The sequence below is a fragment of the Hyaena hyaena genome, unplaced genomic scaffold (assembly GCF_003009895.1).
Source record: "Hyaena hyaena isolate Hyena2069 unplaced genomic scaffold, ASM300989v1 scaffold_229, whole genome shotgun sequence".
NCBI lineage: Eukaryota > Metazoa > Chordata > Mammalia > Carnivora > Hyaenidae > Hyaena > Hyaena hyaena.
In genome coordinates, this window is record NW_024080861.1 from 973,417 (window position 1) to 987,979 (window position 14,563).

Below are 14,563 nucleotides of genomic sequence, written 5' to 3' on the forward strand. Positions count from 1 at the left end.
GGTGAATCTCCTGTCCCCTATGCAGTGTAGACTTACCTGGATCCTCTCCAGATGTAAACCTCTTTACTGGTAGCTTTTGCTGCTGTGCCATGCTCGCAGGGTGCTAAGATCTATGAAGGTAATGGGGTCTGACCTCTTGGGCATTAATCAGACTCCAGCAGCCAACATTTTCAGTGACATCACACTCTTCTACCTTGGAACCTGGGTACTGCTCTCTGACTTTGCCCAAATGGGTAGATCTCAGGGAGGCTGTTATGAGGTCCACTTTCCTCAGCTCTTCTCTCAGTCATCCAGTTATGTAGGTAGAACCTCAGCCTCACTACCTGCTTCTCTGGAAGGTCTGCAGTCTCTCTAGCTATCCCTAGGAAAACAGGGTTCTAGAACATTCTCATGTTCCCTCACAACTGTCTACATTCCCTTACCTCCACTACCACCCCAGATTCTGACCCTGATGCAGAAGCCAGAGGATTCTCCTCTTTCCTGACCTTTTCCCCATTATCCCCCGACCCAACCTCATTAGGATTTTTCTTCTACTGTGAGGAGAAGAAAAACTTATCCTACATTTTCCCCAGATCTATGATCTACTTTGTAGTAAACCCCCTAACTTTGGTTTCTTAACAAGTAGAAATCAAACTGTGGGATTTCTCAGAAAACTCTGTCTCTTGAAAGCCTGATTTCTAAGACCATTGTCTTCTAATCAAGTTTAGCATCTAAACTCAATGCTGAGCAAAGTTTTTATTTATTTTTATTTATATATTTATCTTATTCCAGCTTTTACGTTCTCTTCTTCCTGGGGCTAGGTCTTCAATAATATAAAGGCTACTGAAGAAAAAGTCTGAAATACTGGGAAGGAAAAATAAATCTACTTAAGATGTCATTATGTAAAGGAGCTAGAACTTTATCCTATAAATATTAGATGCCATTGAAAGAAAAGAAACAAACAATGTGACCTTCTGATTATTCCAGATTTTTGCATGGAAGCAATTTCCAAACCATAGGAAGAGGGAATTTAGGCAGTAGTCTCTCTGAACAGAGGAGACAGATGTAGGAGATTGGAAAGACTAAGATATCTGTCAAAGCTCCAGAGAGGAAGAGGTTAAACAAGAGCTTGAAGGATGCCCTTAAGCCTGAATACTACTGAATACCCCTTGTCTGAATACTAATCTATGCAGGGTGGATTGGACTGCTATTAGCACAACTGCCTGAAAGCTACAAACTGAACAATTTCCTGAGCTACTACAGATCTGGTAGAAAGTTGAGTTCTTACCAGCGGGGGTAAAGAGGCCTCATTGAATACCCAGTGCATTCATAGTGGTCATGTCTTGGGAGTAAGGCTAAATTGTCTCTAGATTAAAAACTATTTTATATCCTTTCTAACAAAACACAAAGATAAATCTCTGAAATCAAGTTGATGATGAGTAACTTAATTTTCTACTAAATAATACTCAACATTCTGGGGCGCCTGAGTGACTCATACAGTTAAGCGTCCTACTCCAGCTCAGGTCATGATCTCACAGTTCGTGAGTTTGAGCCCCGTGTCGGGCTCTGTACTGACAGCTCAGAGGCTGCAGCCTGCTTCGGATTCTGTGTCTCCTTCTCTCTGTCCCTCCCCTGCTCACACTCTGTGTGTGTGTGTGTCTCTCTCTCTCGAAAATAAATAAACATTAAAATTAAAAAAAATAATATTCAAGATTCTTTAAAGGAAGACAACAAAATCTAAACACTCAGCAGCACAACATTCATAACCTGTAGCATTCAATGAAAAGTCATTAGATATGCAGAATAAAGCAACAACACCTAATGCCAGGAGGAAAATCAGTCACTAGAAAGAGTCCTCACAGATAACAAAATTAGCATATAAGAATTTTATAACAATGACTTAAATATGTTCATATATTTAAAGGAAAATATAAATGCAACAAGGGTATCAATACTTATACTAAATATAAAGAGTCTCTATTTTGCATTTGGATTCTACATTTTAGATTTATGTACACTCCAATTGAAAGGCAGAGATTGCCAGACTGGATGGAAAGCAAGACCCACTACAAGCTACTATAGGAAATGCCCTAAAATATAAAGACAAGGATAGATTAAAAGTAAAAGGATGGAAAAAAGTATACTAGGTCAATACTAATCACAGTAAAACTAGAGTAACTATATTCAATGTTGGACAAATAGACTTCAGGAAAAGAAATATTATCAGGAGTCAAGAGGGTCATTTGATAAGAATAAGAGGGTCCATCATCAAGGAGACATTAATAATCCTAAAAATAAGTACTTTTACAATAGAGCTTCAAAATATGTGAAAGAATAACTGATGGACTGAGAATTGAAACATTCAAATCCACAATGACAGTTGAAGAGTTCAATACTTCTCTCTTAAATACTTGATAAAGTCAATAGAAAGCATCAACGTTCTAGAAACCTTAATGGTACCATAATCCAACTTGACATAATAGTATGTTACATTGAATAACAACAGAATTCATATACTTTTTCAAGTGCACAAGGAACATTAGTCAATATAGACCGTATGCTAGGCCATAAAACAAATCTCAATATATTTAAAAGACTTTAAATCATACAGACTATGTCCTCTTCTAGTGGAATTAAAATACAAAGCAATATAAAATGATATCTGCAAAATCTCCAAATATTTGGAAATTAAACACATTTTTTAATAACTCATGGTCAAAAGAAATCACAAAGTAAGAACATAGTACAAGCAATCCATACTTTGCACAGGTTCTAATATGCATGGATTTCAGTTACCCCATAAATAATACCAGTCCCCCATCAACATGCTTCAGATTTCAGTTACCACATTTCATTTATCATAGTATATTAACTATAAGTAATTCAATAAACTTCATTGTTAGATCATCAGTCCATGAATCACTATGCAAATAACAGATGCTCATCATTGTCAGTGGCCAATCACATCACTTCTTCCAAAATTCTTTGGTGATTTGTTGCTGTGCCTCTATTACTCAGTTCACACACCTATAATAATGCTGTTTCCTTCTTGGTCTCCCACTGATAAATCACATGACATTTTACAAAAATGGATGACCCAAAGAAGGAACTGGCCAACAGAGATGAAAGTACATCAAACTAATAAAACATGATCATGTTGGAAGAATACTTTGAATCAAATGCAAATGGAAATAGCTAATGTGGGAATCTGAGTATTGTTGCTTTTTGAGAGATTCTAGATTTATAGTCTGAGGAAGGTAGTGAAAGTGACATAAATAAGGAATGTACTTATAATGAAAAGGATGAAGATGCCCCAAAGGAAAGGATACTAGCAAAAAAATGTTACATGAAAGGACTCTTGGATATTTCATACCATTGAATGTGCAAAAGTTCAAACGTTGGGAGCTGAATCAAAGTTAGCAAGTTCTGAATATGACAATTCACAGAGCCAAAGAAAACGTGATCACTCTTCATCATAAATTATACAATGACGAGGCAGCAAGCACTGTTCAAACTCTTTCGATTTGTTTTTCCTTTCAATCATGGTAATACATAAATAATATAAAATTTATCATTTCACACTTTGAAGCAGTCAGTTCTGTGGCATTAGGTATATTCTCATTGCTGTGTAGCTATCACCACCACCCATCTCCAGAACTTTTTTCATTTCCCAAATTGAAACCCTGTATCCATTTTCTAAGTTTTTTACAAAGAAGGAGACCACTTTAATCCTCAAAGTGTTTCACTATACACACTTTAATGCTTCTAAGAGTTTAAATTACAGTGTTCTAAATAAATATTAGTTCCACAATATTTTGTCATTTTCCTACACAGATATAGCAGAGTTTCTAAGGCCATGACAAAAAAATCTTCAAGGTCACAGAACGGTTGTAAGTTTTCCATTGATTATTAAGATCACTTTGCAGAATGTCAGTCTGCATGGCCATTTTTATGGTCCTTCAGTACTGTGTATAGACTAGACTGTCTGTGTATCAACATTTGTGAGGTAAAGTCAAAGTGGTCTCTAAAAGGAAAGTTGTAGTTTTATTTACTTACATTAGAAAATAAGAAAATTCTTTCAATATATCCATGTATCTAATCATCACATCATATACCTTAAAATTGCAATGTTATATATCAATAATATCTCAATAAAGCTTGGGAGGTAGAAAATAAGAAAATTCTCAAGTTCAATTCTCCAAATTTTTACCTTATAAGCTAGGAAATGAAGGGTAAATTGAATCCAAAGTAATTATAAGGAAGGAAATCATAAAGAGCAGAAATTAATGCAATTGAAAACACATAAACAACATAGTAAAATTGGTGAAAACAACCCACGAATATTATTATTATGTATTTATCTAAAAGAAATGAAAATGTTTGTCCACACAGCACCAGAATACTAATATTCATATAGGCTTCATTCACAATAACTCCAAACTGAAAGCAACACAAATGTTCATCAAGAGGTGAATGGATAAATAAATTGTGGTATACCCATTCAATGGGGTATTAGTCTACAGTAAAAAGGAATGAACTACTCATTTATGTAGCAACATGGATCTTAACATGTTAAAAGCATCATGCTATGTAAAAGACATGAAAAGGTACATACGGTACATTCTGTTTATATGGAAATCTAGAATAGGCAAATCTGATTTACATGGACTGAAAGTAGATCAATGGCTGTCTGGTTCTTGGGGTGAAGTGGAGAGATTGACTACAAAAGAGCTTAGAAAATTTTTCAGGGTGATAGAAATGGTCTATATCTTTATATGGTTGTTACTTGGGAGTCTGTATTTGCCAAAATTCATTGAATTCAACACATGTGAATTTTATTGCAAATAAAATAAATAATCATGAGGACTATTAAAGTGTAAGCTTGAAGGACATGTTCATCTAATTTTGGATTTCTATGAATCAAGTGTGTTGATAGTGCTGCAGAGGAGGTAGACACTTTGACAGTGATGCATGTTTGTGTTTATATTTGCATGTGTGTGTGCAGTGATGGTGGCAGTGATGGTGATACAGGTGAATAGTTCATTTTCCTGCCTCCCACCATTCTGGCCCAAAGGAAGTACTCCCTCCCTCACTTTCACTTACTCTTCTAATGCTTATTTTCCAACATCACATACATATTTACAACACAGAAATTCAATCAACGATAAGAAAAATGCAGCCATCTGTGTTCTCCTCTGCATTAAATACCTCTTCCACTATAGAGCTGCAGGAAAGCACATTTTCCACCCATACATAATTCACAGCCTAATGCTTTACTACAAAGTGAGAATTTCTCTCTCCAAGTTCCCAAACAATAAGCTACCTTATTCCTTTTTTTTTTTTTTTCCAGGAACTAGGTCTTTCAGGCATATTGATGGGTAATAACCGCTTCCTCCCCACCCCTCCCCTAACACACACATACACACACACTCAGTGCTGTACTTCCTGGGGGAATTCAGACCCAGTCTGAACTAGTTATGTGTCTGGCAGTTCCTCCACAGCCTGCAGCTAGAATGTAGGGCTGCCACCACCAACCAGAAGCCAGAATGGAGAGCAGAAGGACCTCAAAAACTGTCCCAGATGGTGTCCAGACAGTTTCCTACTTTGAAAGACAGCCCTGTTTTTTTCTGAGTATTGCCCCCATGGCAAAGGATCACAGACTTTATTGCATTTCATTGGTCATCTCTTCTGAGCCTAAACCTTTTGCTCAGCAAACCAATGCCAAGGAGCAGGCTAGGCAGAATCTGTCTGGCAGTTTCCCTGCCAAAGGCAGCGACCAGGCCAGGTTTCTCCAAACGGAAGTTGGTTCATGCCCTATGTTGCTGCAAACATATGCAGGCAGTGGAAGATGTCCTGGGCTCTGCCTCACCAGCAGCCTTTTTGGTTTGCTTCTGTTCATTCTGTGTAAAACCATTTGTAAAACCCAGATGCTACCTACCTCTGCTTCTTAAACATCTTCTCCACAGCCACTTCTTTTAAGTGGTTGTATGTGATATTCCAAGGTTGGATTTACACGGGCTATGTCTTGCTGGACGTTACAAACCACTGAGTGTGGCAGAAATCACAGATCATCATGTTTTTTTAAATGGTCACTTATATACAGATCAAGCACTAGACTAAGACAGACTATATCTACTCCTTTGATCCATAAAATGTTATCATTCAAATAGCAATATTAAGCTTAATCCTAAATATTCAATAATGATTCCCCAAATCAAACAAGCTGGCATGACTTCATTTTTTCCCCCTGTTTCAGATTTTGGGCCAGCATTATGTCATATGAGAAACACTAGTCTCCCCGCCTGAGGCTGAGTCAAGGGTGGGCAGTGTGCCCTTCACAGAGGCAGATAAACAATACAGAGTTCTGGCCTAAGAGGTTTCAGTGCCAGCCTATGGCTTTCAACTGGAGATCTGAACTTGACTTCTGAGACCTCTGACTCACCAATCAAAACTGAGTCCATTTAATCATTTCCAATTCCTTCTCACATGATCTTCTTGAGACTGGTTACAGATGGGCAGACAAATGACCTGTTCATGCTTAGACCCACACATTTGTCTAAAACCTCAAAAATACAAAGTTTAATCTGAAACCCAAGTTCATTTTCTCCTATTGCAGCAGAACTTAGTTTGCTCCTAGAAATGGTGGCCAGAAGATAATCAAGTGCTGAACTGAACCAAAAGTCAGGAACAAATTTTAAAACTATCTGTCAAAAAATAAAAAAGCATCTTGCACTGTTTTGCTTACTTATACTATTGGGTAAGTCTTCACCTGGGAAAACATATAAGTGGTTTCGTTTGTCAGAGCCATATCTTGGATAAAAATCTTGCCTGTTCTGAAAATAACTTACGTCTTCGAAAAACTCCTTGTATTGCCTAAAATAAAGTTTTAGGTTTTAAATACATCAAGCATAAAATGACTTAATTTTGGGGAGGCATCTGATATGAAACCTTAGCTTTGGAATGAAAAAATTTCTATCATCTTATAAGCTACTTAAATAGGTACCATTTCTCATAAACATACATTCCCATGAAGGATGGAGAAATAACTTTTATAACTAAGTAAAATAAGAATAAGTAAATATGTTCACTTCATAAAACCGGAATAATTTCTCCTCTCTGCACAGTCTATTAGGTGCCTTACGGAAGAGTCTCCTTGCCTAGGAAAATTATTAGACTAAACGTGAATGGCACTGAAGTTGGCAGCAGCTGTGAACTTAAAAGGGTTGTTGCCGGCTACTTTTTCTCCAGTGATGTGAAACATTTTCTTAAAAATAAAATATGCATTGATATTACCAGTACCTTCAAACAAGTGTCCTTGAACATCACCCGGACCGTGAGATGGCATCTAGAACTGGAGTAATTGATGGGTTATGAGGAGTGGATGGAGAAGGGAAGAGAACCCCACTCTAATCCCCACCTTTGGAAGCACTAACAACTGGTAGATCTTTCAGATCTCTTGGAAATCTAAAACAGGGGTACTGACAGCAAGAACAAAAATAACAAATAACCAGTCCAGAACTAAAAGAAGTTGCTGTGTGGCAACTCCCCCACTTAAGTGACAAAGCGATTGATAAGGCAAAAGTTCTTAATTAACCAAATGCTAATCTTGACCCATATAAATATGTGTTTGAATACATCGAACATCCATTATTAAAATGGCTCCAGATCATGTCAAATTTCCTACCTCAGAATTGTCACATAATGTTCTTAGAAATGCTACTTTTTGTTTATAAACGTACAAGAGCTTATAGCCAGTTGACAGATAGATACAATTTAGCTTTTGCCAATGATTTTCACAATTTTCATGGGATTGGATTGTCATCTAGATTATAGAAGGAAATCCAAGTAATAGTGTCTTGACTTCTAGCGTAAAACAAGAAACAGACCAGCTACAATCTCTGGGGAGAATGGTTGAATGTCACAACCAGAGCCGTAATATTAAGAATAAGGCTGACTTGAGGGGTGCCTGGGTGGCTCAGCTGGTTAAATATCTGACTTTGACTGAGGTCATGATCTTACACTTCATGGGTTTGAGCCCTACATTGGGCTCTGTGCTGATAACTCAGAGCCTGGAGTCTGCTCTGGATTCCTTCTCTCTCTCTCTCTCTCTCAAATGGATAAACATGAAGAAGAAGAAGAAGAAGAAGGAGGAGGAGGAGGAGGAGGAGGAGGAGGAGGAGGAGGAGGCAGACTTTAGTTATATAATAAATGAAGAAGCTCACAAGATTGATAGCTTGTTATAGAGTCAGTATCACATTCCAAACCAAATCCTGTTTAAGATATGCATGGTTAACTTTCGCTGCTCTGGTGATAGCATGCACTGTTTTTCAGAAATGAAAACAGTTAGGTTATGTATGAGTGTTCCCATGGTGCCAGGGTAAAGAAAAACCTAGACAGGACACTGGTACCTGTCCAGAAATGAAGAGTTGTTAGAATATGGCCAAGGAGGTCAACCAAGATCTCAGGTATATTTTAAACTCATTTATAGGTATACTTTGATGGTAGAAATGGTAGCCTCAGCCAATTCTCAAAGTGAAACAGCTTCAACCCACTCCTTTGATGAATGCCACTGCTGTTTGTTACAGGCAATATCAACAAAACTTAGAAAAGAAATCCCACATTACCAGCGTGCCTTCAGCCCCTAGTGTGATCTAGACAGGGAAACAGGGTGGGAGGGGTGGCAATGGGGTAGAAGTTCCTCTTAAACCCAAACTTCCCAGAAACATTTTGCCTGAAGTTGTAAAAGTATTGGTAAATTTTTAATGAATTTACTCAATGTTTTACAAACATTACTCTTGAGAGCTTTGTCTCCCCAGAAGCAGAAGTGTCCAGTATTGTGGGATAACAAGGCCCCCAGGGTATTTCCAACCAGCAACGAGAAGCAATATAATCATCTAGCAAAGGAAATATCATTCTTGTGCATTACCCAAGAATTGTTGCTTCGCCCAAACAGGCTAACGTAGAGTAAAGAATCTTTATAACAGGTAACTATTTTTTTAAATGTTTTCATTTTATTTTTGAGAGAGAGAGACAGATTATAAGCAGGGGAGGGGCAGAGAGAAAGGGAGACACAGAATCTGAAGCAGGCTCCAGCCTCTGAGCAGTCAGCCCAGAGCCCAACGTGGGGCTCAATCTCATGAACCCTGAGATCATGACCTGAGCCGAAGACAGACACTCAACTGACTGAGCCACCCAGGCACCCCCAGGTAAAGAATCTCTAGAGAGTGATGTCAAGACTGGCCCCCAGACAGACCCTACAAATCAGCACTTACCTTGGAGAACTCACCACTTCCCCAAATCTGGTTCACAATCTTGAGGGGCAGAAATGATGTTGTAAGTGTCCCAGGGTTGGCCAGACTTCAGATGCTGACTCATTTAAACAAAGCCTGGAAGACATGATGTATGAAGCTAGAATGCAAATTTAGAATGTGATATTCATGGTGACCTGAGTAGTCCTCTCTGTCCTTTCTGACAAGCTATAGTAGCACCAGCCAAACTGTTTGGCGAGCATGGACAACAATCAAGGTAATGGGAGCACAATAGCATTGTGTTCTGCAGCCTGTTTTATCCTCCTCCATATTAAAGATACACTTGCCAGACAGACCAAATACATAGTCACGGATAGGACATTCTTCTGGGACACACGCCTTTGCAAGTCTCCTTTTTCTCTGTGTTCATGCTGATTAATGCCTTTTCTCATTGACATTTCTTTTTTCTACTTTCCCTTAAGTTTATCAATAGGCATTCAACAGAGTTACATTCTATGGCTGTGTTGGTCTGGTGTGCTGATTTCTTTCTTTCTTTCTTAATTTTTATTTTTGAGAGAGAGCATGAAAGAGTGAGTGCACATGAGCTGGGGAAGGGGCAGAGACAGACAGGACAGAGGATCTGAAGTGGGTTCTGTGCTGACAGCAGAAGGCCTGAAGCGGGGGTTGAACCCATGAACCATGAGATCATGACCTGAGCCATTGGACGCCTAACTGACTGAGTCCCTCAGATGCCCCTAGAGTGCCAATTTCTTAATTTAAGTCATACAGTGCACTCTCAAGTTGTTGGGGGCACCTACTGAAGTGCCACCTACATTATGAAAGGAAGTATATTGAAGATATTTGATGAAAACTCTAAAACTGAAAGCTCTCCTTGAGAGCTGGTAGCTCATGGAAGGAGGCAGTGTCCAAGAATTAAAACAGAAAAGGTGTTGCCAAGATGACTGTGCATTTGGGGGTTTTTATCCTTAAGGGGATATTGGTTGTAGGGTCACGAAGGTGTGACAATCAAAGGAGGAAGAAGGAAGAGAAAAGATATAAATCAACGCCTGCAGTCTAAAGGTGGGGCAACCATATGGTAGTTCTTACTTGACAGCTTCTGACTCAGGTGCCATCTGTCACCAGACACCTATCACATTCAAGGTGCAGAGGTCTGTGCTACAAAGTTCTCAGAGAAAATGGGGACAACTTGTTACAAATGATCAATGAACTGGGGCACCTGGATGGCTCAGTAGGTTAAGCCTCCGACTTTGGCTCAGGTCATGACCTCATGGTTCATGGGTTCAAGCCCCATGTGGGCCCTGTGCTGACTGTTCAGAGCTTGGAGCCTGCTTTAGATTCTGTGTTGTCTCTCTACCCCTCCCCTACTCATGCTCTGTTTCTGTCTCAGTAATAAATAAACATAATTTTTTTTTTTAAATGATTAACGAACTTTGCTCTTTTTGCCTTGCCGGTAGGTCAGTTTTTTCCTCATTGACCTGGAATATCCAGAGATGAGGAACGCAGCAGGGAAGGGCAAGAGATTACAGAGTTCAGTAGGGAAGGAACTCAAAGAGAGTTAGGATAATAATCACCTTCCAGCCTTCCTCGATAGAGGCTTGCAGTGTAATGTTAGCTTTACAAGCTTGCCTGACATTTTTGAGAAAGAATTATCCCCATGTCTTTACCTGATAGCCCAGTAATGAGCCTGCCTGGCCAACTAGACCCCAGGGTTTTACAGAAAGTACTTCAAAAACAGGAAGTTGGTTAGTGAAGGCCAGTTTGTGTGGCGGGGAAGGGGTCTGTCTCTGACCCCAGAAAAGTGGGAAGAAGAAAGGAGGAAGGAAGGTGTGGGAGGTGGCTAGCCAGATGAATGTCCCATTTGCCCCTCCTGGCTGTGGGCCTGGAGTGGGACTGCATCCAGTCAATTCTCCTCACTCATTAAAATCATCACAAACACTGAATTAGCAAATACTGGACCACTGCTCTCTGGGGACACACATAGTTAGGTTTCTGGTCACATCTTTTTCCCTTTGAAATAGGATTTTTTGTTTGTTTGTTTAGGTGTACAGCAAAGCTGAGCAGAAAGCAGAAAGTACAGAGTGTTCCTATACTCCTCCTGCCCCCACATACTCATAGTCTCCTAGGCTATGACCATCCCCCTCCAAACTGGTATACTTGTTACAATTGATGAAGCTATAGTGACACATCAGAATTATCCAAAGTCCATAGTTTATATGAGTGGACATTCCATGGGTTTTGACAAACAGTGACACATATGCACCACTATAGGATCATACATAAGAGTTTCATTGCCTAAAAATCTCCTGTCCTTCACCTATTCATCTCTCCCTTTCCCTCACCCCCTGGCAACCACCAATCTTCCACTGCCTTCATAGTTCTGCCTTTTCCAGAATCTCATATAGTTGGAATCATGCAGCATGTAGACTTTTCAGATTGGCTTCTTTCACTTAGTGATATATATTTCAGTTCCCCCTCCATCATAGCTTTTCTTGGCTTGAAGCACATTTCTTTTTAATGCTGAATACTATTTTATTGTCTGGATATGCCTCAGTGTAATGGACTGAAGTATGTTCCCCCCGTAAAATTCGTATGTTGAACCTCTAACCCCCAATGTGACCGCATTTGGAGACAAGGCCTTTACAAAGGTGATTAAGGCTAAACAAGGTCATAAGGTCCTAAAGGTGGGGCCCTAATCGATAGGACTGCTGTCCTTATAAGAAGAAGAGACATGCTCACACAAAAGAAGGGCTACGTGAAGACGAAATGAGAAGGTAGCCATCTGCAAGCCAGGAAGAAATCTCTCACCAGTAATCAAATTTTCCAGCACTTTGATCTTGAATTTCTAGCCTCCAGAACTGTGAAAAAAATCTGTGTGTAAGTCAACCCATCCAGGGTATTCTATTATAGCAGCTGGAGCAGACTAATGAATACAGTTTATTTATCTATTCTCCTACTTAAGGACATCTTGGGTGCTTCCAAGTTTTGGTAATTAGGAATAAAGCTGCTAGAAACATCCAATGTGCAGGGTTTTCTGTGGATGTAAGTTTTCAACTCATTTGACTGAATACCAAGGAGTGTAACCACTAGATCATATGGTACAAATACATTTAGCTTTTGAGAAGCTGCCAAGCTGTCTTCCACAGTGGCTGCACCATTTTGCATTTCCACCAGCAGGTGAATGAGAGTTCCTATTGTTCTACATCTTCAGCAGCATTTGGTGGTATCACTGTTGTATATTTGAGCCATTCTAATAGGCATGTGGGAGTACTTCATTGTTGTTTTGGTTTGCATTTTCTTAATGACATATAATGTGGAGTATCTTTCCATATGCTTATTTGCCTTCCACATATCTTCTTTGCTGAGGTGTCCTGATCTTTTGTCCATTTTTAAATCAGGTTGTTCATTCTCTTGTTGTTGGGTTTTAAGAATTTTTGGTATATTTTGGATAACAGTCCTTTATCATTTATCATTATGTCTTCTCATTCTCTCAACAGCATCTATCACGGAGCAGAATTTTTTAATTCATTAAATAATCAATATATAATCCTGGTTTATGTGTATATCTGTTTAAATATACTTTATTTAATAGACACCATTGACTCATTAACACTGAACTCACAGACAACAGGTCTATAAAACATATCTGAAGGAAGCTAATTTAACACATCATTGTCTTAGTCTACTCAGGCTTCTGTAACAAAATAACACAGACTGAGTAGCTTAAACAGCAGAAATTTAATTTCCCACAGTATTGGAAGCAGGAAAGTCTAAGACCAAGGTGATGATAGGTTTCTTGTGGAAGCTTTCTTCCTGGTTTTAGATGGACACTTTGCCCTCACTTAGTCTTTCGCCCAAGTGCAGCGCATGAGAAAGAGCTCTCATCTCTTTTTATAACATTAATCAGGGCCCACGCATAAGACCTCATTTGACTTTGATTACCTTCTTAGATGTCCCATCTTCAAATATAGTCACACTGGAGATGAGGGCTTCAACATATAACTTTTGGAAGACACAAACATTCAGCTCATGTCACATATAATTTCTCCATAAGGCACTTCACAGCCTTCTCGCTCTCAGGAGTGATCAACAACACTTCAGTACCTATACTCAAGGGGCCATTTCCAACAGCAAAATCACCAACACGAAGCACAAAAATATGAAAAGTTGAGCACCAAACAGATCATGTAAGGAATACTTGCTGACAGTGTGAGTCCCGAAATAAGAAGACAGAGTGTCACCTTATTTGACCTCAGCTGAGAACGTGCAAAATGGCAACTCAAATTTCTCACCACTCTGCAAACAACCATGAAAGTGTAAGATGCTGACTTGGGGCTTAAAACAAATTTTAGTGATTAGGCGAATTCACAAATATAAAAGCAGCATATAATGAGAACTGACTATATACATTTTAGATAAATTGAAGATATCATTCAAGGGAAGGAGTGGCGCAACCTGCCCATTTGGATCTGAAGGAGAAGCTTACAGGACAGAAGGCCCATGCCAACATGTCATGGTCATCTAGGTACTTAAGAGGGTAGGAGGTCATGAGTAGACAGTAAAGGTCTAGCTGGCAATCTGGAATCTCCCTTGTTTCTCTTTCCCCACAGGATGCTGACTTTAGAGCCAGAGGATTTGCCACAGGCCTGCTGTGGCAAAGCAAGGTGACCCTCCAGCAAAGGCTGTGAGTAGATAACCAGGCCAAGAAGCTCAAGGAAGAACAGGGCCAATGAGTAAGAAATGTTCTTGAGGGGTGCCTGGGTGGCTTAGTTAAGTGTCCACTCTTGATTTTGGCTCAGGTCATGGTCTCACGTTTTGTGAGTTTAAGCCCTGCATCAGGCTCTGAGCTGACAGCATGGAGCCTCCTTGGGATTCTTTCTCTCCTTCTCTCTCTGCCCCTCCCCTGCTCATGCTTGCATGTGCTCTCTCGCTCTCGCTCTTGCTCTCTCTCTCAAAATAAAAAAATAAACTTAAAAAGTCAGAAAAAAGAAAAAAGAAAAAGAAGGAAGGAAGGATACGTTCTTGAAAAAAATTGCTAGAGCCAGAGTTCTCTAGCTGCAGATTTCAGCCCTGGGCTCAACAGGACTACCTGGACAGAGGTTGTCCCCTGGAGATATGTAGATTCATGAACCCTCATGAGACCAGGGGTTTGTCCATACCCCACAACACAACAGGGAACCAGTAAGCTATCCTCTCTTCCAAGATCACACCTACACTCTACCATTTCAAGTAGATTGTAACACAGCAGGGAAAGCCAGGCTAACTGAGCCACTGGGCAGTGACCTGAGATGGCATAAGGGACTCTTCAAATTACTAGG

At 39.6% G+C, this 14,563-nt stretch overlaps 1 long non-coding RNA gene across 1 annotated transcript in view; it reads right to left on the reverse strand.

The window, feature by feature from the left end:
• LOC120239367 overlaps positions 1–14,563 on the reverse strand; it is a 94,065-nt gene that overhangs the window by 16,348 nt on the left and 63,154 nt on the right. Inside the window, exon 3 of the long non-coding RNA XR_005530417.1 lies at positions 9,252–9,365. This is a non-coding gene — a long non-coding RNA (uncharacterized LOC120239367). The remainder of the gene's footprint in view (positions 1–9,251; positions 9,366–14,563) is intronic.